We start from the raw sequence: 25,107 nt of genomic DNA on the forward strand, positions 1-25,107 counted from the left end.
TTGTTTGATAAGAGAAGGGGTTGGTAGGGTGGAGGGAGGTAAGAGAGGGCGTTCAGGTGAATTTGACATGAATATATGAAATTGTTGAAAATACTAAATTCTGGACTAATTAAATTGAATCTAAGAGATAATAATAAATTGCTTATTTATAAAAAAGAAATTAGGACAGGAGACGAGTAATTTCTCCTTACAGAAATTTTCCAAAAATGCAAAATAATCATTAAAATAAAAGATGCCAGCAATGATTCTAAGAGACATTGTATGTCCTAGAGAATGTAAATAAGTAATAAAAATATTTACTTAACAAACTAAAATTGTATACAGGACTATTGTCATTCATATCAAAGCTTAACACTGAATAGAAACAAGCTAACTTACTTAAAGAATTCTGTTCTTTATAGCTTTCCTTGCATATTCTTTCTTAATAGTTGACTGGTAACTACTATATATCCTTTTTTTCCCTGCAAAAGCAGTTCAGCTGTTTTTGATTGACATGTGTTGTTTAGATTGACATAATCCTAGAGATGACAGAATTGGAAGGTGTTTTGAACCTTCTGGAAGTGAGTACTAGAGAGGTTCTTGAATCCATTAGTGGTATGCCCTTAGGTGAGACTGTGAAGAGAAATCTAAAAACACACAATAAATATAATTTCTTAAAGTGTGTGCAGTTTATAGTGGGGTAGGTCTTCATAAATGGAAGTCTAGTCTAGAAGGAAATTTCCCATTACTACTTCTGCAGATCATGGGAAGGTCAGATTTAACAGTTATTGCTAGAGGTTCAAAATAACAATGGCTTATCAAAGGATCAGGGGCAAGAGAGACAACTCAGCATATAAGAACACTTCCTGCTTTTGCAGGATCAGTTACCAGAGCCAACATGAGGCAGCCTACAGCTGCCTGTAACTGCAATTCCAGGAGATCCTAAGTCTTCAAGCCTTATAGGGTGGGTGCATATGAAATCGTGCAACTACGCCCACACACTTGTTAGCCTTTCCTCTAGGCTCTGCCCAACAGTTAGTTACCTAGCAACAGCCAGGTACAAGCCTGACTTGCTATAAATGTTTGGCCTCTCTCTGGTTCTCTCTCTCTCTCTCTCTCTCTCTCTCTCTCTCTCTCTCTCTCTGTCTCTGCCTGTCTCTCTGTATCTCTGTCTCTGTCTCTCTCTCATCCTCCTCCTCTTCCCCTATCTCACTCCACATGTTCACATATTTCTGGCCCGCAGGTCTCTTCCCTTCTTTTACTCTCCTCTTTTTTTCTGTCCCTCTCTGTCCCCTCTCTTTCCTATACCTCTTTTCCATGTCCCCAAATAAACTTCATTTTATACTAGACCCATAGTATGGCTTGTACCTGGGGAGGTGTGGGGGACAGGGAGTGCCTCAGTATGGGCCCACCAAGGCACCCTCTCCCGCCACATCATGCCGGTGCGTTACAAAACGTATCACACACACACACCACACACACACACACACACACACACACACACACACACACACACACACACACTACTGGGTGGGGGAGGGAGAAGGAGAAGAGGGAGGACAAACTTATTTTTCTCTCTTGGAGAGACAGGGTGCCATAACTGGTTTGCAAGCATAAGTACTAATTTGCCTCCAAAGAATCTTTCAGATCCACGGTGGTCCCTATAGCAGCCAATAGGAAGGGGGTCTCTGTGGGCTGCGCTCCCGGCTTCTATCTCAAATGCCTTTCGCTAACATTTCCGATGGAATAAGAAGCAGGACCACACCCTTCTTTGAAGCAGCTAATTGGTCTCCTCAAAATAGTTGTTTCTGCTACATCCATGTTGCATATCAAAAAATTCACATGCATACTTTGCTATGACATCGAATCATTCAGTGTCTGAAGGAAATTAACCAACTTCCCCAGAATGACAAACGACCCCATCTCTTTCTCTGTTGTCCCCCTACAGCTTTGTGGCCCGTGCTGACAGGTTGAAAGATGTAATCCCCTGGTGTTCTTTACTCGGCTTTTCCATCAGTGTCTCTGGACCGAAGCGAGGAGGCTGTTACTGTGGGAACTGTGTGGGAACTGCAAACCACTCTTCAGCTTGTCTTACCTACGCTTCTTTCTAGACTGCTATTCAGAGCAGCCCTTAAAGAACCAGTGCCAGGACACCTGTTTCCAATTTCCAATACACGAACGATCATCCCGGGCAAAAGCTACGTGCTGCGTACATTCACGAGGGGCTGGCGCCTCCATTGAGCCTGTCTTTTCAATAACAGTGCACTAAAGTCACCTGCCACTAAAAGCAGCAAATGATGCAGCTTCCTACCAAACACAAAATGCATTCACCCTCCAGCCTTCAGATCGTCACGAAGCCAATGGTCTTCATTCATCTAGAGTCAATACATTAATGAGATTTTGATTTCCTGGATAATATAGTTGATTTTTAATTTTATTTTTTTTAAAGCAGAAGCAACTGAGAAGATGGTTCTTTAGCCAGATGCGTTCTCTTTGGGGGTGTGGGTCGGGGAGGGGGACAGAGATACTGTCGAGTAAATGCATCATGGTCCCAGCTGTCTTTGGGTTTGTACTCAAGGGCAGAAGAAAATAGAGCCAGCCCACTGGCTTGTCCGTCAGCCAGCCCCTAAATCAACACCCTGAACGAACCAAAGGAGAATGTCTGGAATGTACAACTTCTAAAGAAACCCTTTTAATTGCACAAAAAGGAATGAAATACATATCATTTGCATGAAAATGTATTAGACAAGAACAAATGTAACCCTGGTTATACACTTACATTTATACCATTGAAAATGAGGAGGACATACCCAGGTAAAAAAGTGTACCTAAAATAAGATTTTTTTTCAAAGCCAATTGCAAATATTTACCTGCTCTTTCTTGTGAGTGAGATTTTTAAAGCCTATAATTATTTTCACATTTCTCTGTAATGGTTGCTTTTAGTCCTCAAAGGTTTGACTACACAACAATTTATTCACTGGTACCTTTCTAAAGTCTCCGTATCATGAAATTCTGTTATACATAGAAAAACAGATTTAAATTAGGCTTTGAGAGTTTGCCATTTCATCAAATTTTCCCTTAGGAGTTTCAGCTAATTAAACAAATGATTGCAAAATATACCCAGTGTCAACCCTGCTGGCTCTGACTAAGGACAACTGAAGCCAAATTTCAGTCATCTGTCTTCATGGTTCCCAGCCCATGCCCTCACTGTATCCCAGAGGGCATGGGCACTAGTGCACTGCTCCTGAAAGTAAGAGGAACTCCAGACAGACAAGAAACATGAGGAAATGCAACAGAACTCTATGTTCTAACAGACATTCAGCACCGGAAACTACTCCTCGGGATAAATAATTTCTTTCACTTTATCCAGAAATATATTCCTCGGGTCTGGGTATATCCACCTATTGGAAGGATTGCCTAACAAACTGGAGGCCCTCTATTCTGTCCCTGGTACTGAAAAATATTAGAATAAAAATAGAAAGTGTGTGTCAGACGAGGAAGGAAAGAGGGAGGGGAAAAAAGAGGAGAAAAAAGAAACAAAGAAAAAGAAAAGCTTTTGTAAATATCTGTGACTCAGAAACTCACTAAAGAGGTAACCTCCCACCCCACCCCCCAAATTGGCCTGTTGTGATACTATTTAACTATTTTAAACTGTTCCCTTCAGGTGAAAAGTAACATTTCTTTCTATATACTTAAAAGTGTAAAGTTTTCCTGTGCTATTCATTCCTATATCTGCCACTATTTGCTGACGATGTCATCTTAAAACAAAACAAAAAACAAAAACACCTAAACAAGAGAAAATTTCTGTGATGTCTTCAATTAAATCCCAGAAGGTGAAAGGGATCAGAGATCGGGTAGGGTGGTCAGCTAGCCAGCAATAGGCTGAGAAGAACTAAAGGCTACTTTGTTTTCTTGACTGTCCACATGAAATTCTTAGCTCAAAGTCCATGATGACCTCCCGAATGGGGCTTACAATGCTAACTTCTGAAGAAGCAAGAGCCATTTCTCCTTAAGGTGGGCGGCCTATCTCACAGCTTTCCTGCCTCCCTCTCTCCCTTAAAAGAGCAAATAAAGTCCAGTGCAACCGTCTCCTGACTTCAGTGCGCAGATTTTTATAATCAAGCTTTGATCCCCACCACCTTCCCCTTGTTGTCCTCAGGCCTTCTCTCTGGCAATCTCTCTCTCCGGGGGGGGGGGGGGGGGAAGCGTACAAGCCACACCCTAGATGCCATTTCTAATGGCCACCTATCTTTGCTCCCCATATTAGAAGGAATCTGTTATCAACACTGGTCCTTTCTTTACCTAGAGTCGGTTAGGGTCAATAAGCCCTTTTATTTTAAGAGTTCCTCTTCTTAGGTGGTTGATTGAACAAACACGACAAACCAACTAAGGGGAAAAAAGAAAAACTTGACAAATTATGTCAGTTTTAAAGGCAAATAGTGATGGAATTGTCCCCCATTCTCACTCTTTTTATTTTTTCTGTTAATCAAAAAAACAATCTAGCTGCCACAATGTCTGTGGCACTATCTCAGAAACTAAACAAAACAAGAGAAAAGAAGAATAAGCAATAACAAAATAAAATAAAGCAACAAAAACATACAGAGAGACAGTACACACACATCACTGACAAGAACAGAGGAAGGAAACTGGCCAGGTAAGGCAGGCATTCCTAAAGAGCCCGTTCAAAAATGCCTTTGATTCTTCCCTGCCCAGGTAAGGAATACCAGAAGGAAGCTCAGGTTTCTCATCTGTTCTCTTCTAAGTAGATAACCCAGCCTGGAAGTTATCCAGGAGCAAGTGACAGAATTCCATCCAGACATCTGCTGAGCCCTTTGCAGTTGGATCGCCCCGATCTATCCTTTGTTTCTTCGTTTTTGAGACTTGATCTTACAACGTAGACAAAGATCACTGAAATCTGCCTGCTTCTGCCTCTCAGGTGCAGAAATTAAAGGAGTGTACCTCTGTGCCTAGCCTAGATCTCTGGGTTTTGAATGTGAAAAACTGTGTTATAACTGGCTTTAGTCCCTGGGACAAAGGACTGAGGTGAATATTTCACACATCGAAAAAGACCTAGCCTCCAAGTTCTCCCAGCATCCCTCAATCTCTACCAGTCCCCAACCCTGAACTTTACAGCCCACCCACCTCCCTCCCTTCCTCTCTCTCTCTCCCTCCCTCTTTCTCCCTCCCTCTTGATAGAAGCTTCACAATAAACCTTCCTTTAATCTAACCTAATCTGGTTTGCATTGGTTCATTTCACTGACGGCAGATAAATAGCCTGTCAACATCTTCTAGATGATCTTAGAGTCTCATCTTTGGAGAAAAATGCTAACTACAGGCTACTGAGGATGAACCTCTCCCTCAAGGTCTGTTTTGGGTCCCACTTCCTGTTCTGGAGAAAGGTTAAGTATCAGTTTCGTCACACCTTAGGATAGGAGAGCCCCAGGCCTGGGTAGAGACAGGACATTCTGATCTGTACCGAAGATGAAGCATTACAAAGTGTTGTTAACCTCTCTTAAGAGTCAATCCTGCAGTGAGTTTCAGCCCCTGGGTAAGAGTCCCCCGTGCTGACTCTTCAAGCTGATTTATCAGAAGACATGTTAAGGAAAGGAGACAAATAATTATCACCCCTAAATAGACAATATATTTATTCTTCCCAGGAACCCCTCCTCTGTGCAGCCTGCCTACTTTTCTGAGTCATTCAAACAAGCGTAACATTTCCTTTTTCTTTCTTTCTACCTTACGATCTTTCGGCCACTGTCTCAAAGCCTAAGTAGGCTTTCCCTGCCAGTCTGGTCTAACCCAATCACTCTCTAAGCCACCCCTCCATCCACCCGATAGTTTGCTGTAGGATCTGAGCCTACTTTTTTTTTTATTAACTTAGTATTTCTTATTTACATTTCGAGTATTATTCCCTTCCCCGGTTTACGGGCCAACATCCCCCAGCCCCTCCCCCTCCCTTCTTTATGGATGTTCCCCTCCCCATCCTCCCCGCAACAATCACGTTCCCTGGGGGTTCAGTCTTAGCAGGACCCAGGGCTTCCCCTTCCACTGGTGCTCTTACTAGGATATTCATTGCTACCTATGAGGTCAGAGTCCAGGGTCAGTCCATGTATAGTTTTTAGGTAGTGGCTTAGTCCCTGGAAGCTCTAGTTGCTTGGCATTGTTGTTCGTAAGGGGTCTCGAGCCCCTTCAAGCTCTTCCAGTTCTTTCTTTGATTCCTTCAACGGGGGTCCTATTCTCAGTTCAGTGGTTTGCTGCTGGCATTCGCCTCTGTATTTGCTGTATTCTGGCTGTGTCTCTCAGGAGCGATCTACATCCGGCTCCTGTCGGTCTGCACTTCTTTGCTTCATCCATCTTGTCTAATTGGGTGGCTGTATATGTATGGGCCACATGTGGGGCAGGCTCTGAATGGGTGTTCCTTCAGTCTCTGTTTTAATCTTTGCCTCTCTCTTCCCTGCCAAGGGTATTCTTGTTCCCCTTTTAAAGAAGGAGTGAAGCATTCACATTTTGATCATCCGTCTTGAGTTTCGTTTGTTCTAGGCATCTAGGGTAATTCAAGCATTTGGGCTAATAGCCACTTATCAATGAGTGCATACCATGTCCTTCACTTCAGCCGTATGATGGTTTCCCAAGTTCCACCGATGAGCGCATGGCGGATTTCTGAGGTCATAACACAAAAGGGAAGGGCGGTTTTCTCTCTTCCTAGTTCCCATCTGTCTCCTCTGGGAAGCCGCTGAGACTTTTCAACTTGCCTGCCCTTAAGTTTTTGTCCGGAACATTAATAAAACTGTCCTCAAGCCTCCTTCTCAGTGTATTTCTAAATCCTTTTATTAATGAGATTAAGAATCCAAAGAAGGGAACCCCCACATTCCTGGGTAACATTGCAGCACAGGATTGAAAACTACCAAGGTGCAACCTGAGTGAACCTTGTTACAGCAGATACGCTCTTCCCCCTGTTCTCACACTGTCTCTGCCTGCAAGTTCCTTTCTCAGAAAAGCTCCCATAATGCAGCAGGTGCTTATATGCCATGCTGAACTTTGTGCTAGATTCTTGGCCTTGAACCTCTATTTCTTTACAGTGTGCTGCCTCTAGGTGCTTCAGAAGTGAATACAGGGTAAGTTCCAGGTAGAGTCTCTCATTTTTATTAAATTTTAAAAACTTCTTCCTTTTTAATCACACTGCAGACATCAAGAATTTAGATAACATCTTTAGGTCGTTACTTAAGGAGTAACGATATATATACACCCTTTTGCTTCCTACCAGAAAAATTATACTTCTTTGTTGCCCAACTGGGTTTGTATGTTTTGCTTTTGAAAAGCAAAAATGCCACTCTATATCCAGAATAAGCTGCCTTAAATAACCTTCCTTCCTCAGCCTCCTAAACGATAGGATTATTAACATGAATCATCACACTTGCTGTGATGCTTTGATTAAAAATTGTCTCCCAGAGTCTCAGACATTAGAACACTTAAACCGTATTCGGTGCTACAATTCGGGGAGGTTTGGGTTGTACAGCCATCCTAGAAAAAGCATGTCACTGAGGGAACATTCAGCTCTTGTAAAAACCTTGTCTGCTTCGAGCTTGCTTTTGTTAATTTGTGCTTGAAGTTCACCATGTGAGCTCTAGAATCCCCCTCTACCTGTCAAGCCTGACTGCTGGTTCTGCTCCATTATTATGAACTTTAACCCCCTGGAACTACAAGCCAAAATAAAGCCTTGTATAAGTTTTGGTCATGAGGATTTCTCACAGTAACAGAAAGGTAATTAATATACTGCCCCTTTTACAGTCTTTGCATTTGTGTGTGACAAAGTTTATATAACAAAGTTGGCAATCTTCAGGTTTTAAAACGGAAGTTGCTATGTTTATGTGTATGTACTAGACGTCTGACTTTATTAGCTGGTGTAACGTGACTAATACATATTCACATTCATTTCATACTCATACATTTTCATAGTCACTTATTTCATATGATGTACCTATGTGTTCACAGGCACATTCGATTTGTTTCATATACACTTCTAGAAAACAGAATAATCCTGAGTTTATCTACTTGACACTCTTACACGAAATTGACTCCTAAGATCAATGTTTAACTGCTACAAGGTGTTCTGTAAACATTTCCTGTTTATCCCTGTTTCTTTTTATAGACCCATCTTCACATTACATCTGGTAAATAATATTAAACTGCTTGGAATGCTTTTAATATAGCTTCAGAAACTGATTATAGAGTTATTTTGGTCTTAGATGATCTCTGTGCATAAGGAGATTGTCAGTGGGGCACGTTACAATCTCTTTCTCTTGTGTTCAAGGCAGTATCCTGTAACTGTGGTTATTACCAAATATCACAATGTGCATTCTACTCAATTTGAGGTCTGGGTAATATGAATCCTAATATGGGGGACTTGCGGAGAAAATAACAACTTTGTCACTAGCAGTTCTAGAGCGTTAAGCTCTACAGCATGAAGCCACTCTGCACCTGAATGTCATCAATGGAGCTTCGCTTTCACGTGATTTTAGAACAATGCAAGGCCGTGCCTACCTAGACTCAGAAATGCAGTATACTGGCTGGTAACAGTGCAATCTTAACTTCCTTGAAGACTATCATGGTTGTTAACCTCCAGTGGTTTTTATAAGAGATCCTTGTAGGGGCCCCTTGGAAACAAAAAGCTAGCATGATCATTACTTCTGGTTGAAGAGCTTTTGAGTCAGTGGATGCTGAGTGAAAACTTCTCAGAGCATCTCTTAACAGCTGTCATTTTCTGGAGATGAGGATGGTTTCAGAGGATTAGTCCATTAGCATCATGGTATGGAGCGTGGTGGCACACAGGCAGATATGGAACTGGAAAAGTAGCTGGGATTTCTATATCCAGATCAGCAAGAGCAGGGAAAGAGCAACAGTAGGCCTGGCTTGGTCTTTTCAAACCTCAAAGCCCACTCCCATTGACGCACTTCCTCTAACAATGCCACACCCACTCCAGCAAGGACACACCTCCTAATCCTTCTCAAGTAGTGCTACTCCCTGATGACTGAACATTCAAGTATCTGAGCCTCTGGGGGCCATTGTTATTCAAATCAGCACAAAGTCTTTTGTGAGTTTAATTCAGAGACCTCAGCAGTTAACTCTTACACTATATATAGTTATCTCTGTCATATCTTATAACACACACACCAATAAGTGTTTACTATTTACCATTGTTCCAGAATTCTTGCTATGACATTAATAGCTATATAAATAACTTTGTATCTCTAAGTCATGACATATTTTATTACATTTTATTTATTTTCTATTTTTATATATGGGAGATATCCTGCCATAGCACATAGGTGGAAGTCAGAGGACAATGTACCATGCAGAAGAAAATTATCTCTTTCTCCTATTGGAAATGCCTGGGACTAGGCTTGTGTCTTGGAGCCATTGGGCCAGCTCTAGTCTGGGCTTCCTATTCTATAGCATGGATGAAAGAATATACCTAGAAATAACCTGGAAGAATGGCACTAGAATTTCCATCAGTCAGCTGTACAGTTATTTTCATTTCATTTGCTAATTGAATTTCTAACAATGTTCTAACTTAGAAGTGTGTAGAAGCCCTATGACTAAGTTAGGTCTATCACCATCAAGATCTAATCATGTGATCAGTCTTAACATGCCTGAGCCAGCTACATTTACATGCGAATTATACCTATAAATTACGCTTTGAGTTACTGAGTTGCATATCTTTGGGCCTGGTTAATTTCCTTGTGTGATTTTTCTTTTTCCAGTGAATAAAGTTTAATAATAATAATAATAATAATAATAATAATAATAATAATTATAATAATCCCCCCAACTCTAACTTGGATTTTAATTTTTCTTCTACAAGTTTCCAGCTGTACTCCAGCTGAGTAAAAGTCACACTTTAAATTACATGTTTAGAAAAGTAAAGGTTCTTTACATGATTGGGTAAATAGAAATCACTTTCCAATTTTTTCCAATCAAGAATATAATAAAAAGTTCCATAGAAGTAAATTTGCTTGATAAATACAGTGATTTAAAAACAAAATGTTAATAAGCACTATAATAAGTATTCATGAATATCATTGTTATTCAAGAACAAACATTAGCATAAGGAAGACACTTGGCTTCTACACGACTGACTTTGACTTAAAAATATGGGTGCTTCAAATTCCCTAGTTTTAGAAATATGTAATGTCCTCAGTGTCACAAATCAAAAATTACTGACAACATTGAATGAGACTAAAAAGCCTCCCATCTTTCAGTAAAAAACATCTGCTCTCAATCCAGAGAATAAAAACATGTAAATAAAACTGCTGTGGGCTTTGTAAAGGGAACACTACACTTAAATTCTTTCCTTTTGGTTTTTACAGCTTCTTTCCTACAAGGTTTCAACACTTTCCACCACAAATATTTTTTTCGAAGTGCACAGCAGAATGAGTTTATATACGTGGAGAAGAATGTAATCACGGAATATTTTTCTCAGTGATCATGGAGTTTTGAACTGTGCATGTAATGAATAGTTTGGGTAGGTTAAAACTTGGGAGGTTAATTTAACTAATCTATGGGAAACAGGAAAGAAATTAAACTTTAGAAGTGAGATCTCTTCAAGATTACCTTTTTCTGTTGATTAATCCAACCTCTTTAATCCAATTCTCTTATTGTTGGTTGTTTGAGAAAGGGCCTCATGTAGCTCAGGGTAATCTTGAGCTCACTATGTATGAGAGAGTGGTTTTTGAATTTTGAATCAGTTTGTCTCCACCTCAAAACTGCTCAGAGAGTATGTGTGTTACTACCCCCAGCTCAGCAATCAATTTCTGAAAATAAACCTAACCACTCCTTCCAAATTCCCAGTAATTTAAGGTCTCTTATTAAATAAGGCATAGACCTCTTGCTTGATAAAGCGGTGAGGTGAGGGGTACATTTGTTGGGTCTGTGCTAATCTGTGCCTCTAAGAAACCATGCCGTACAACAGATATAGAGCAAGAGGTGTCTTGAGGGAAAGGAGAAAGTGAAAGGCAATCTCAGATATGGGAATGAGTGGGGGGTGGAGTGAGGGAGGGAGGGGAGGGGAGGGAAGGAGGAGGAGAGGAGGGGGAGGGGAGGGGGATGGTATCCTTGGCCTTTTCTGTTCAGCACTGGCAGTGCTAGTGGATGATAATGTAAGTGAGTCACTGAAAGGCAGGATGGAGGAATGCCTAATTTACAACATCTATATCCAATAGGGAATTCAGTTGTGAATTTATTAATATCATTAGCTAGAGCCTCTTCATCACAAATATACGTAGTCTGTACAAATTGCAAGTAGACTATAGGCTTCTTCCACTTTGCCATTACAAATTACTGCTATCTATTCACAATTTTATTCTTGCACTTAAAAAAAATTCCCTCCTCGTTTTCTCCTATATTTTAAGATAAAACATAGTGAATAAATATCATTTCTTGAATTTCATGGCCATTGGTAGGGAGTAAACGCATCAAATTCACTGTGCCCTGTACTGATTGATCTATCTATCTATCTATCTATCTATCTATCTATCTACCTACCTACCTACCTACCTATCTATCTATCTATCTATCTATCTATCTATCTATCTATCTATCTACCTACCTACCTACCTACCTACCTATCTATCTATCTATCTATCTATCTATCTATCTACCTACCTACCTACCTACCTACCTACCTACCTACCTACCTATCTATCTATCTATCTATCTACCTACCTACCTATCTATCTATCTATCTATCTATCTATCTATCTATCTATCTACCTACCTACCTACCTACCTACCTACCTACCTATCTATCTATCTACCTACCTACCTACCTACCTACCTATCTATCTATCTATCTATCTACCTACCTACCTACCTACCTACCTACCTACCTATCTATCTATCTATCTATCTATCTATCTATCTATCTACCTACCTACCTACCTACCTACCTACCTACCTACCTATCTACCTACCTATCTATCTATCTATCTATCTATCTATCTATCTATCTATCTATCTATCTACCTACCTACCTACCTATCTATCTATCTATCTATCTATCTATCTATCTATCTACCTACCTATCTATCTATCTATCTATCTATCTATCTATCTATCTATCTATCTACCTATTGGTATTGTACAGTCAAACTGTTTTCCATGTACAACTAGATTTAATGCTAAACCACCCAAATGCCCTTGCAAGAATCTGACTATCTTTTCACACTGAATTTCATTTCAGATCTCATCTTTCTTTTCACTATTGGTGAAGAATGCTACATGGTTTTTATTTGCAATGTGGTTTGTACAAAATAAATGTGAAGTGGATATAAATAAAAAACATGTTTCTTTAATTTCCAGGTAGTAATGTTACCAGTAGTTTGTATTTTGCCAATAAACCCCTTCTTATCTTATCTACAAACACTTTAGAGAATATTACTTTCTATGCATATGTTGATTAAAACAGAGGGGAAATCAATGAATATGGACCAGGACAAACAGGTTTGCCAACAGTGTTCCACATGATGGAGGTAGGTTTTTGAAGACACAGGTACAATATAGTGTAATGCCTCTAATTAACCTGTAAGCTCCACCTGCCCAAGAAACAGGTAACTTCCTGGAATTCTGGGAGTTGTAGTTCTAGAAAAGTAACCAAGCCTCATGGGAAAGTTCTGTAACCTGTCGGTTTGTGACTATAATGAGCCCCTGCAGCAGGTGAGGGCATTTGAACTGAAAAACTCCAGGGAATGGTCCTGACCAAAGTCCACCTCTTGGTCAGTATTTAATATTCAATAAAGCTTGCTTTAAATTTGGACCAAAATGGTGGAATTGTTATTCCTCTGGTGAATCTCGGGATTAACCACAGCTGGGAATAAAACATGATACAGCACATTCAGACATCTGACATGTGGGCTGGTGGTTTATAGTTCTGATATCTGTACTGTGTGGTGCTCGAATGGTGCTTGAATCACCTTGGGGCTCACTGATGTGAAGTTCAATTTGCAAGTTTGGGACTTTTTGTTTCTGGTATCCAGGCAGCCAGCCTGTGGAGGGTTCTGCCATTTGCTCTTCCTCTGACTACATGCCAAGGCATCATACTTGTTGAAACCAGTCCTCTGGGTCAGTTGTTTTGAGAAGCCTGCATTGCTAAAGAATCTCAGAGAGCGTTAGCTTGTCTCTTGGTGAGTTTTCATCAGAAAAACACTAGCAATACTACTGTTACATTGGCTATGAAAAGATTCTCCCCCGTGTCCAGGATGCCCCCTCTTACCCCCCCAAGTCCCCCCACCCCCAGTATCTCAAGTAACAGAGTTCTTGTTAGAGACTATGTAACTGTGACCACCAGGATAGATAGAGAGAGCTTGGAGGCAGCTGTAACCGTGCTAATTACAGGCTGGTAATTGCATTTCTTCACACTTCCCCAGTCTTCCATTTTTTAGGACATTAGAACTGAACCTTTCGTTCTTCACTGAACAGCTTTCCCTCATCTCTCCTTTAAAAAAATGGGGGATGTCGTTTCCCAATGCAGTTTCTCTTCAAAGCTCTGGAAGAAGGTCAATGATCTTCTACCACCTTGCTTCCCTGAGAGTGGCAGAACGCAGTCTCTACCAGATGGAGGACAGCCAGGTCAGAAAATCTGTAACCTTTCTGACAGCTCTAGCCCTTCACATACACGAGATAATCATAACACAGACTTGTGAATCTAACACAGATTTACTGCGGTAACATTCATATTTGTTAGCAGTTAGTTAATATTTTGCTGTTTTGTAACATTTGGTTTCTCCATAATAGGACTGGACAATAATTTCATTTACAGTTAAACAGCCTTTGAGATTCCCTTTCCCAAGGATTTGGTTTTATTGCTCCAGTACTGGGGTCCTTATTGGATAGTAGTTCAGAAATGCCTGAAAAGATCTCCACGGAGAGTAACTTCAATTGGAAGCCTTGACAGGAACTGAATATCTCTCTAGCAGGAATCTTGAATAAGACATGGTGCCTTTCTGACTGAATTCTCCTCAGCCTAAAGAAAGGGGCTAAAAGGTTCCACAGATGTCAGCAGGGACCATCAATTCTTAAAATCCACAAAGTACTAGTTCATCGCCCTCTTTTTATTTCCCTCAGCTTCTCTTTCACAAACCCAGCCTTCTTTTTGCACTGAATCTTTGATACAGTGCCTATTGATGTTGTCACTGTTTGCTGAATACTTGTTTATGCTGTCCAACTGAGAAGGCTGTGGTTTTAGCCATGGTACTAGATATACAATATGAAATTACCCTTATATGATTTTTGAAAAGATTCATTGTAAGGGTATGAATGTTTTACCTGCGTGTACATATGCACATCTTGTGCATGCCTAATGCCTGGGAAAGCCAGAGATAGTCTCATCTCTTGGATGTGTAGTTAAGGATGGCTGTGAGTTGTCATCAAGGGAAAAGAACTGAACCAAGGTCCTCCACTCTAAACTGATGAGCCTTCTATCCAGGCCTTTCTCCTTATCCTATTTTTAATTCGACTACACAGTATTACTACTAGTTATATGCCAACTGCTAGATAGTTAGATTCTCTAAGAAGAATTTTTGTTTTGTTTTTCCCAGAAGCATTGTTAGTAAACCATAACCAAACTTGGGCACTACTAAAGTAAACAAATGAATTATATGTACTACTTTCAAGAGCTGTGTTAATTAGCATATCTAAACATGGAGTTCTTTATTAGATGTGACCCATATGTTACCCTCTTTTTAGATTCAACACATAGAAAATGTTTTATATTCTAGAATTCTAAAAAGGATATCAACTCAATTTTATGTGCTTTAAGGGACTGTTTAGGGGCAAAAGAAATCCAGTAAGACCGATATGAATGGACTCTTCATTTGTATGGCTGCTAATTCTAGAGGGCAACTGATCATAAATTAAATGTCTGACATTCGGTAATAGATGATTATATCTGACATAATGAAGTTATAATGGAAGGTGTCCGCACACTGCTTGACTATTAAGTGCCCATTTATTGTCCCTGCACCAGGTGTGATGGTGATAGCTGATACAAATCATCCCCACGAAATGTCAAAATAGGCTCCTTTGCTGATAAAGCACCACACATGTTTATTAATAGAGCAGCTTGTCTTAAGACTGGTCCATCTGCTCATTTAAAACAAATCTTTTCCCTATAAATATTTCAGTTTAGAGCATGACCAACAGCAATGACTTTGAAAGCAATAGGATTGGAAAGGAGAAGGGTAGGGGGAAGAGGAAGAGGAGGGAGAGGAGGAAGGGGAGGAGGGGAGAAAGAGGAGGAGGAGGGGGGAGGAGAAAAGGGGAGGAGGAGGGGGGGAGGAGGAGGATCATAGCTGAGCTTAAATAAATTTACTAAAAGCATACTTTTGTGGGGGGGGACAGGGCTGTGAAGGAGCTTTGTATGTGCCATTTGCCTTAGAGTAGGGCTGCAAGCCAAGAAGGCCCTCAGAAAGAGTGCAGTCCTCAGCTGTGCTGAAGCCAGGTGGGAAATACCAAATTTCACCAATGTTTTCAAAGTACACATTTCTGCAAAGTGCAAAATGAGACACTCAATTAATCAGTCCTTCAGAGCAGCAGTTCATATGTGTTTTTAAACTCATCAGAAAATATTTTAATGGCAGACTTTATAAAAAAAATGCTACTAGAGATTTTGATGGGGTTGGGTGAATTTCAAAACTGTGGGTTTGCTTTTAGAAACTTGTTTTCCACAGGATACTCGCTGCACATTTTCATATAGCAGCAGAATACAGCCTGAAGGAACTTGTGGACGTCTACTTCCTTGTTTCCGTTTTCTTTTATTTCTTTCTAGTTTTTGTTTGTTTGTTTTTTAAGGATACTAGAGGTAAAAGGCTAAGACATTCTCCATCTGGTATGTGGAATTTTATACACTTGCGGGACAGCCTCTAAGTTCTCTGTTGTGTCTTTAAGAATTGCTTTATCTACGAACAAACAAGTGTGCCCTGAGGTTCTTTCTCAAATGGACACACAGATTTGAAATAAGAAAGTACAATTGTTCAAAACGCTGAAACAAGGAGACTGGACTGCATGGGCCATTTGGTGACTGGAGGTAGTGCTCATGTTGGGGCTTAGGCTTCGTTTATTCATTCATTAAAAGCTAAATAAAGTCTGGCAGGCGAGCCTTTCTGTTCCAGGAGAGATCTTTATCAGACCCAGTATCACATAAATCCAGTAGTCATACTTTTCTAAATAAATTACATCATGGGATAACTAACCACCTGATAACCGAGGGCCAATTCAATTACTTAGAAAAGGCTAAGGGTCCCAGACACTCTTGAAATTATTTTTTCCTTCTCCCGAAGCCCAAAAGGAAATGTTCTCCCAATCATATTTCACATTGAGTGTGTTTGTACAGAATTAGAAATGGGGAATCATTAGCGCTGGCTTGCATTGCCCTTGTCTTCCAGAACACTGTCAACATCTCCAGAATTATCCAAATTAGAAATCAAGGAATTATATTTGTCTCTCGGCATAGCCAATACATCCAACAGTCATTAACTTCCATTAAACTGTAATGGCGGTGTCTATGAATTTATCGTGCTTTCTGTATTCACTACAGCTGTATATCAGTTTGCACTCCTGATAACCTTTTATGGAAACAACCAGTTAACTCCCTATGCTCTCAATCCACCCGCACCTTAGCACCAGCGTAACTATTTCCTATGCAGAGACAGTTCACTAACGGCTTCCAAGTAGAATTTTCTTTGTGTTTTCTCATTGTGCCTATAGCATGTAGAATGACTAGCACCGATCACAGTGACACACTGTCTTCAGCCACGGTTTCTTTGTGGCTCTTTTCTCAATTCCCTACATCATTTTTTCACAATGAAGCCTTGCTAGCTGCTAGAGTCAATAGAGATGAACCTGACACTAGACCAAGTTCTAGACACCGACCAACCAAGAATCTAAAAACATTGTTGCTCTAATAGGATTCAATACTCTTGCTCAGTAAGAGAAACTGGCTTCAGGGCTTGGCAAATTCGGGCTTTTTGCTGGTTGTCTGTTAGCAGGGGATGCTCTGACTCTCTACAGAAAATGTAACCCTAGGGCTTTTATTGGAATGCAAGCATGAGTTTCCTCAGGCACTGATGCGGAGGGCTCAGACTTGGTCCTGAGGGTCAAATGTGTCTGTTTCTAAGCCCATCTGTAATAACTGGATCAGAGAAATCACACATTACCTAGAGGCCAGTAGCTAATGTGGAAAATGGAGGAGAAGGATAGGGAGGGAATCTTCAGAGAACTGCCCTGGAAAGAGAGAACTCTGTAAATGAAATTTTAAGGAAAGGCCACACCAGTATGATTGGATTTACTTCCCTCTGGGCCAGTTTTCATCCTGTAGCTAGAGTCATCTTTTAAAAATCGAAATCAGATTATGTACTACTCTGTGTAAAAACCCTTCAGGGATACTCACAGCTCTTAAAGGGAAACCTCAATTCTTTTCATTGTTTAGAAGGCCCTGCGTGGTCAGCTTACGCATGAGGTCCCTCCTCCATGTTCCAGAAAGTCTCTTATCTACTTATTGGGCTTCATTTCGGAAAAAAAAAGTATACTTCTCTCTTGTGTCTGCTTCAATGTGGTGAAATTCTGACCAATTCTATCCATGCCCAAATATCAGAAGTCCTGACAGGGATTAGGCTTATGAACAAACGAAGACTATGAATTTCTCATCTCAGAGCCCTTTCGATATAGAATCCTCAACTTCGATTATGACCACCTGGTTTTCATTATGTTTGTTTTGGTTCTGTATCCCATCTCCTGGGCAGCTTTTCATGACCCTCCACCAGGTATCAGTTTATGGCTACACCATGTATCTCTTTATAGTTAATTATAATCATGGTGGGCTGAGTCAATAATTCATCTATCATTCACTTTCCTCATCACAAGACAATGTTCAAGAGGATGAAATCTATTTTGTCATGTTTGCTATCTTATTGTCTGTTCATGAGTTACCTCAATGTGATATTTGCTGTAGTAGAGTCTTATAAAAATAATTTGACTTAATTAAACTATTTTTGAAAAATCTTGTATTATGATTCTAGATGCCTATAAATCATTAAGTTCTTCTGATGTCTTCCATATTTCTCTTCACAATCATCTCCACAATGAACAAATTTTGAACTAATTTTCTTTTCAGCCTTTCTGATACCAGGAGTAATTTACTGTTGGACATAACCACAGTTTACATGACTGAAGGTTCTTTCTGATGTGTTCTTGGTGTGAGTTGGTGAATGACTTACCCAACAACGGAACTCTAAGTCATTCATAAGAAGAGGTAAGCCATGCAATGGCACAAACAAGTACTCACTGGGTATGAGGCAAGTCTTTTAGAAGAACCCAGAGACATGCTGGTATGTAGTTTTCTATAAGACTAGTAAATTAACAGGGAGTCCAGACATTTAGTATGTATCTTTCAGGAAGAAATATGCCGTTTGTTACATAAAATTGAAATTGTATCATAATTATGTCAGCAGTGTGGGAGCAAGATAAGGACATTGAACGCCCTGTTGAGTACGTTCCTATACCTTGATTATCCCAACATATGGGCTTCAGACTACAGCAAGAGAGTATTACTGAATTAAATTAACCTGCATTTAGACAGTGCTGAACAGGTCATAGAGTCATTTACTTCCAAAGGCAGAAAGTGACACACTCTTGATAAAAGAGACTGTTGGAAAAAATCTGAGCTACTGTGGCTTTTAGTCACATGGTCAGCACATTAGGGCATCAGTGCCGAATGCATGGGATATTCACATTGATTGCTGTATTTAACCTTGTCCAGTAGATTCTGATGCTGAAATTAATGGCGATGAATACTATGTTTTGATGGACTGTTAAGAATTATAAATTATCACTGGACCCAGAGGTAGAACTCACTGAGAGCCAAGTGCCTCTTAGTTTAAAGTATGCTAACTGGGTGTTAATGGATAAATAAAAGTTAAAGACACCATTTCTTGTGCAGAAACATTTGTCTGTTAACAGTTGTGAAGGAAAAATATTGTTTTAGTGATAACTATGAATTTCTCTTTTTAAAAAACCTTTGCACTTCACAAACTTTATGAAATAAAAGGCATTATTGACTTTCAGTATCTTATATACAATATTTAAGCTATGTTTTCCAAGGGTCACTGTTTTTTTACACAAATAAAAGAACAATATGTAAATTAATTGTGAACTTATAAAAGCAAAATGAACAAATAATAACCCTGAACCTTTAGTACAGGCAAATATTAAGAACTATTAAGAACCTTTTCCCTAAATTATATACAGATTGGCTCTACAGAGGAAGCACTTGAGAATGAACACACACACACACACACACACACACACACACACAGACACACACACAGACACACACACAGACACACACACACACAGAGACACACACAGACACACAGACACACACAGACACACACACACACACACACACACACACACACACACACTTTCAAACTGCATCCTGGACAAAGAAGTGATGTATAAAACTACAGATTCATCTGAGAACCAAAAGGACTGTATGCATATACACATTTGGCGCAACAGGATGCTTCCCTTCAGGTAGCAGAGAATCTGACTCTAAGTGACATTGAACAAGGCAACAAAACACTGTGAGAAGAACTAATAATTTCTGAGACCCAGACATAACAGTACCATGGACAGTAACATCAGCTATGGGGTTATACAGACTGAAAATAGTCAAGTATAGTAGTTTGAATCAGAGTCGCCCTTCCCCCCAATAAGATCATAAGTTTGATATGTGTTTCCTGTTGGATGGAATTGTTTTTGTTTGTTTGTGGGTTCTTTTTTTTTTCTTTTGGATTAGAGGCAGTTGGAGAAGATCACTGGGGGGTGAGCACTGAGGTTTTAAAAGATTCATGCCATTCTCAGTGGTCCCTCTCTTTCTCCCAACCTTACTCCCTTTCTCTCTCCAGCCTCTGCTTCCCCCAGCCACTCCCCAGAGCCGTGTGTGCCTGCTGCCTGCCATGTTCTTGTCCATGATGGTCTTGGACTCTATCCTGCTGAAACTGTAAGCCCCAAATTAAACCGTTTTCAAGTAGCTGTCTTGGTCATGGTGTTGTATCTCAGCAATAGAAAAGTAGTCACTAAGATAACAGTGGACTGATTTCCTGGAAAACATAAGGTAACATTATAGAAAACAAAACAAAAACAACAACAAAGAAACCAGGTGATTCAAATGCATTTACATGTATCTAGCAAAATCTAAGAACAGGGTGATCATCTATTTCTGCTACTATTAAATCTTGAGAATCTACATCATGCTCAAATAAAATCAATATAAAAAGGAAAGGAAGACTCTCAGAAACACACAACTCAGATTTTCGCCTAAGTCAAAGCAGGCCTTCTGCATTCCTGCAGGCTTTGGTAGTCCCAGCCAAATGTCTGCTCCAGGCAGTGAGGTAACAAATTTTCACTGTACAGGTATAAATTATTTTCTGGTGACTATGTTACATTAATGTTTTTGGAGAGAGAATATGGTAAAATGTAGAATAAGATGTGCAGCCACACATAAATGATAATAGTACATTAACTTATACATGTTGGTAGTACAGTGACAAAATATATTACCTCTGTTTCAAATGCAAAAATCCTATTGTGTTCTTAAGACTAGAAATGGTGAAAGATTTTATTAAAGATAGGATTAAGACAGGGACGGTCAGGTTCTCTCATCCACTATGCAATACATCTCATCCACTGTGTTCCACTAAGCAATACATGGTATAAGACGTACTGTGGAAAATAAAGTCACAGTTCATTTTCTATCCATGGTAATATGCCCTAGTGCATTTCTGTATATGCTTTAGGTTCTAATATTGGTTGTAATATTTTCTTTATCCTTATGCAGGTAAAATTCTCCCTGTATATTCCTGTCTTTGTTTCTGTCTCTGCCTCTCTGTCTCTCTGTCTGTCTCTGTCTCTATGTCTCTCTGCCTCTCTGTCTCTCTCTGTCTCTGTCTCTCTCTCTTTCTGTCTCTGTCTCTCTGTCTCTGTTTCTGTCTGTCTGCCTGTCTGTCTGTCTCTCTCTCTCTCTCTCTCTCTCTCTCTCTCTCTCTCTCTCACACACACACACACACACACACACACACACACACACACACACACACACACCAGTAACATAACTTGATTCATAGGACCCACGAAAATAATGAACTAATAATGTCAACTCTCACAAACTAGAGCAGGGAACGCACAATGTGTGTGCTCATGCCAGGCCCACTCAGGAAGTTGGTCTTTCCAGGAGATTCTAAACAGTGTTATAAATTACTTCATTTGGGAAATACACATGAAAGAAATATGTGGATTAGTTTTCATTTGGACATTCACCTTAAATCTGATTGACATAGATTAGGAGATGTTCCTCGGCTGTACAATGAGTTCTCTAACATTCCCGTGGTCCTGGCTTCCATACCTTGCACCTTTCCCACAAGCATGTGTAGTAAATTTTAGCTGCTCTTTCCAGTGCACATCCTTGCAAAGACTTGTGAGTTTGGGAAATAGTTTCTCTCAGAAACGGAGCAATTTTACTAACACATTTCTGTGAGGATAAAGGTAAAATGAGACCAATGGATAAAAGGCCCACCATGGACTGTAGCAATCTCTGAAAAGCTAGGCCAGGAGCAGTCTGTAGAGAGGAGACACAGAGCTGGGGGACAGGCAAAGTTCAGATAACAACCTGGCAGTGACTGCTTGGAGGTTGCTTAATCCTTTGGAAAGTCCATGTGCCTAGGCAACAGCTCCACTGAGGGAAAACCGAGCCCACAGAAAGGATCATTATTGCTGAAGCCAGGGGACAATGGCCAGAGTGTCACAGTACATGCCTCTATTTAAGGACCCTTGGGTACCAACAATCTCATTGGCTGAGCCAAGACCTATGGAGCATTTGGCCAAACTGCTTTCCTTCACGCTAGGCTCATGCTGAAGAGAACACAAGTCAGCTAAAGCCCTAATCTGAAAACCACCAGATCTCTTTGCTCCCTTTAACATTCTCTTTCTCTGCGTCTTAATTATAAACCACAAGAGACCAGACGGATGAACTAAGTTTTCTTCCAAATGATAACTACTGAGTTTCATACAACAACTTGTTTGGAAAGCATCTCATTATAGACTTACAAGATCTTCATTCTGACAAAACTGGATAGAAATCTACTTTGTCATTATGCGCAGAATTTTGTTTCAACTAATTTCAATGAATTACAAATATATAGTAGGACGGTACAGCACTAAAGATTCTAAATGTCAAAGTGATGTCAAACCTGAACAAAGAAGTCATGGGACATTTTCAAGACTACACAAGACACTGTGTGCTATTCCTGTTTGATCAAATCGTATTCCTATGTTTGATCCAAGGTCCATCCTAATTAAAACAGGCATAATTTAATTTTAACAGTAAGCTAAACTCTCTCCCTGTATCTTCCATGTTCACTGTGTACTTTTGCCAGTTTTGGTAGTTTTACTTATGTTTATCATTATTTCGCTTACATTGGCTTGTGTACCACATGCATGTCAGGTACTCATGGAGGAATTGCAGATATAGACAGTTGTGAGCTCTCCTGTAGGAGCTGGTGATCAAACCCAGATCTTCTGCAAGATTAAATGCTCTTAACCACTCAGGGATCTCTCTAGCCCCTTACGTTACATTCTATCCCCTCTCAAAAAAATATTGTTTGAGACTTGGAAGTGTATGAAAGAGTGGTAACGGGTCTAGAGCACTTCAGCATGACCGCAGTGGCCGTATTACAAGTTTCAATTTATTCTCTTGAGAAAAATATGGGGAAAGCTAAGAAATTTATGTCTCATTTTACAGTGTGTACAAATTGGCAAGCTACAGAAGCACCGCCACAGACCATTAGAGAACAGGCCTGGAAACTCTTGAGAAAGAAGGACAGATGTCAAGGTCCAATTTTATTTTAATCAATCGAAAATGTTTTTACATTTCACTGGATGGTGCTGCATGTTAACGACTCTAATTTGTGATGCTAAATCGTTGGCTCAAGACTATTTTTTAACGTAGATGCATCAGGAGGCACCATCTGCTTATTGTGAACTTTAAAAAATATTTTCAGTGTGTGGATTTGTTCATTGTAATTTAATTCACACATGGATCTTAATGCTTGGCATTATTCTACTTCATTGATTATGTGCCCATCGAACCATGATTACCTTATTGATTTTATTACAGAAAAAAATGCTTAAAAGTAAACATTCTATTCAAATGTAAGTAAACCTTCTAGCTTTTTTTCTCAGAATACAAGTTGCAACTTAAATCTTTAAAATGCAAAAAGTAGTGTGCATTGCTTGGCATTGAGACTCTACCAATGGAGTATATGTATTTATTTCAAATGCAGTATGATCAGTGCTCACCATCATCCTAGAAGGTGACATCAACTTAGTAGCTATCAACGTTTTATAGATAAAAATATCCAAAATATTGTAATTATTAATATTACAAAAAACGACTCTGAAACTCAGGTTTTTTATTTTTGTTTTTTTTTTTTTTGTTTTTTTGAAACTTGATGTGGATTCATCTAATTGCAATTGCCATTGTTGTTGGTGAGAACAGAAGGTCAGAGAGTTTAGGAAAAGGTACCTCAATTCTTGTCTGTCTAGAAATGGTCCTGGTTTTACCCTGGCTAAAGACCAAAAATGGCCAGAAGGGGAAGCTTGCCATACCCAGATGCCTGGTTGTAGAGCAACTGGACTGACCCCAGCATCCATGCCTCATGGCAGTTTCTGCCTACCTCCAATCGAAGCCCCAACTAGTAATGTCATGTATCTTGCATTTGGTGGGTTCCCGCCAGGAACTCTGCCCTTATTTTCCTTAAAATTCCACCTCCAAACTGTAGTAAACTTTTCCCTATAACCCATTCACGTGTGTTCCATAAATTTTATTCTTTGAATTCAAGATAAGAGCATGAATCAGCTGACTCCATGGAAGGCCTATGTGACTAGAAAGCCGTTGGCCCCCTAACTCTCAAGTTAAAGTCCTCACAAGGCGAGGAAGCCTCCATTGTGCTTAAAGACTCCACTCTGAACCCCAAGTCCTTGATTCAGTGTGAATAATCCATGCTAAGGTTGTCCCCAAACTGAATATGACAACAACAAAATATCAACAAAAGCTGTAAACAAAGGATCAACCGAAGAATATGTCCTAATTGGTCCTCGTGAATTTCAGATTACATAAACTTCTGCTCTGGATTCACATTCTGGAATCTTCAGAGATTCTCCCACAAGCTTCCTGCCTGGGTGATGCTGTCTGTCACAGACATGATTCTGAAGGAGGACAGTTTGCAAATGAAGAGTTTGGACGCAAAATAACGAGTAGGAGAAGGATCGTGGACTGTATAAGAGGTCATCACGTCTGTTGGAACTGGAGCTACAGACCGGAGCTGCCAGGTGGATGCTGGGAATAGAACCCAGGTTTTCTAGAACAGAAACCAGTGCTCTGAATCGATGACCTACCTCTCTAACCCCAACAACCGCAACTCTTAATAAATCCTCCTAGGAACTACGATTTACACATCTGCTGCAAAACATCCAGGGCTCCAGTATTTCTCTCACTTTTACTTGTATAAAATTGGGGAATGTGTCTCAAAGGCATGCACATATTTTCTATGCATATATATATATGTACATATATATATCCATTAAATTGACTACAAATTGTAACAAATGTTTTAATAATGAAGGTTTAAAAACAACAGTGCTTCTAGACAAAGCTTTTTTCTTTTTTAGAAGTACTGATTAATGAGACATATGTCAAGAAAAAAAATATTGTAATGGTGAATGCTGATTCAGGAGCTTGTTTTTATTAAGTAGTTTATGGTGAAGGCTGTGACTATTTTTTCTATTTATAGTGGCATCTCTGGTTAATTACCTTGTAATGTATTGTGACATTAATGCACTAGTAAACTGCTGGAATTTACACCCCTATTCAGTAATAAAATCTGTAAATTGAAGAATGCACATAAAGTCGTTGCAGGCATAAATTATGTGACCAAATGCCATGTATGGTCACATTGGACTTAAAGAAAAGAAACCCTCAAATTTACTCATTAGTGGGTAAGTGCCACTGAATTTACATAT

At 39.8% G+C, this 25,107-nt stretch overlaps 1 protein-coding gene across 26 annotated transcripts in view; it reads right to left on the minus strand.

The window, feature by feature from the left end:
- Positions 1-25,107, minus strand: part of Adgrl3 (adhesion G protein-coupled receptor L3) — a 767,242-nt gene that overhangs the window by 218,105 nt on the left and 524,030 nt on the right. The gene's annotated exons all lie outside the window — the stretch shown is intronic.

This window comes from Rattus norvegicus, chromosome 14 (genome assembly GCF_036323735.1).
Source record: "Rattus norvegicus strain BN/NHsdMcwi chromosome 14, GRCr8, whole genome shotgun sequence".
Taxonomy (NCBI): domain Eukaryota; kingdom Metazoa; phylum Chordata; class Mammalia; order Rodentia; family Muridae; genus Rattus; species Rattus norvegicus.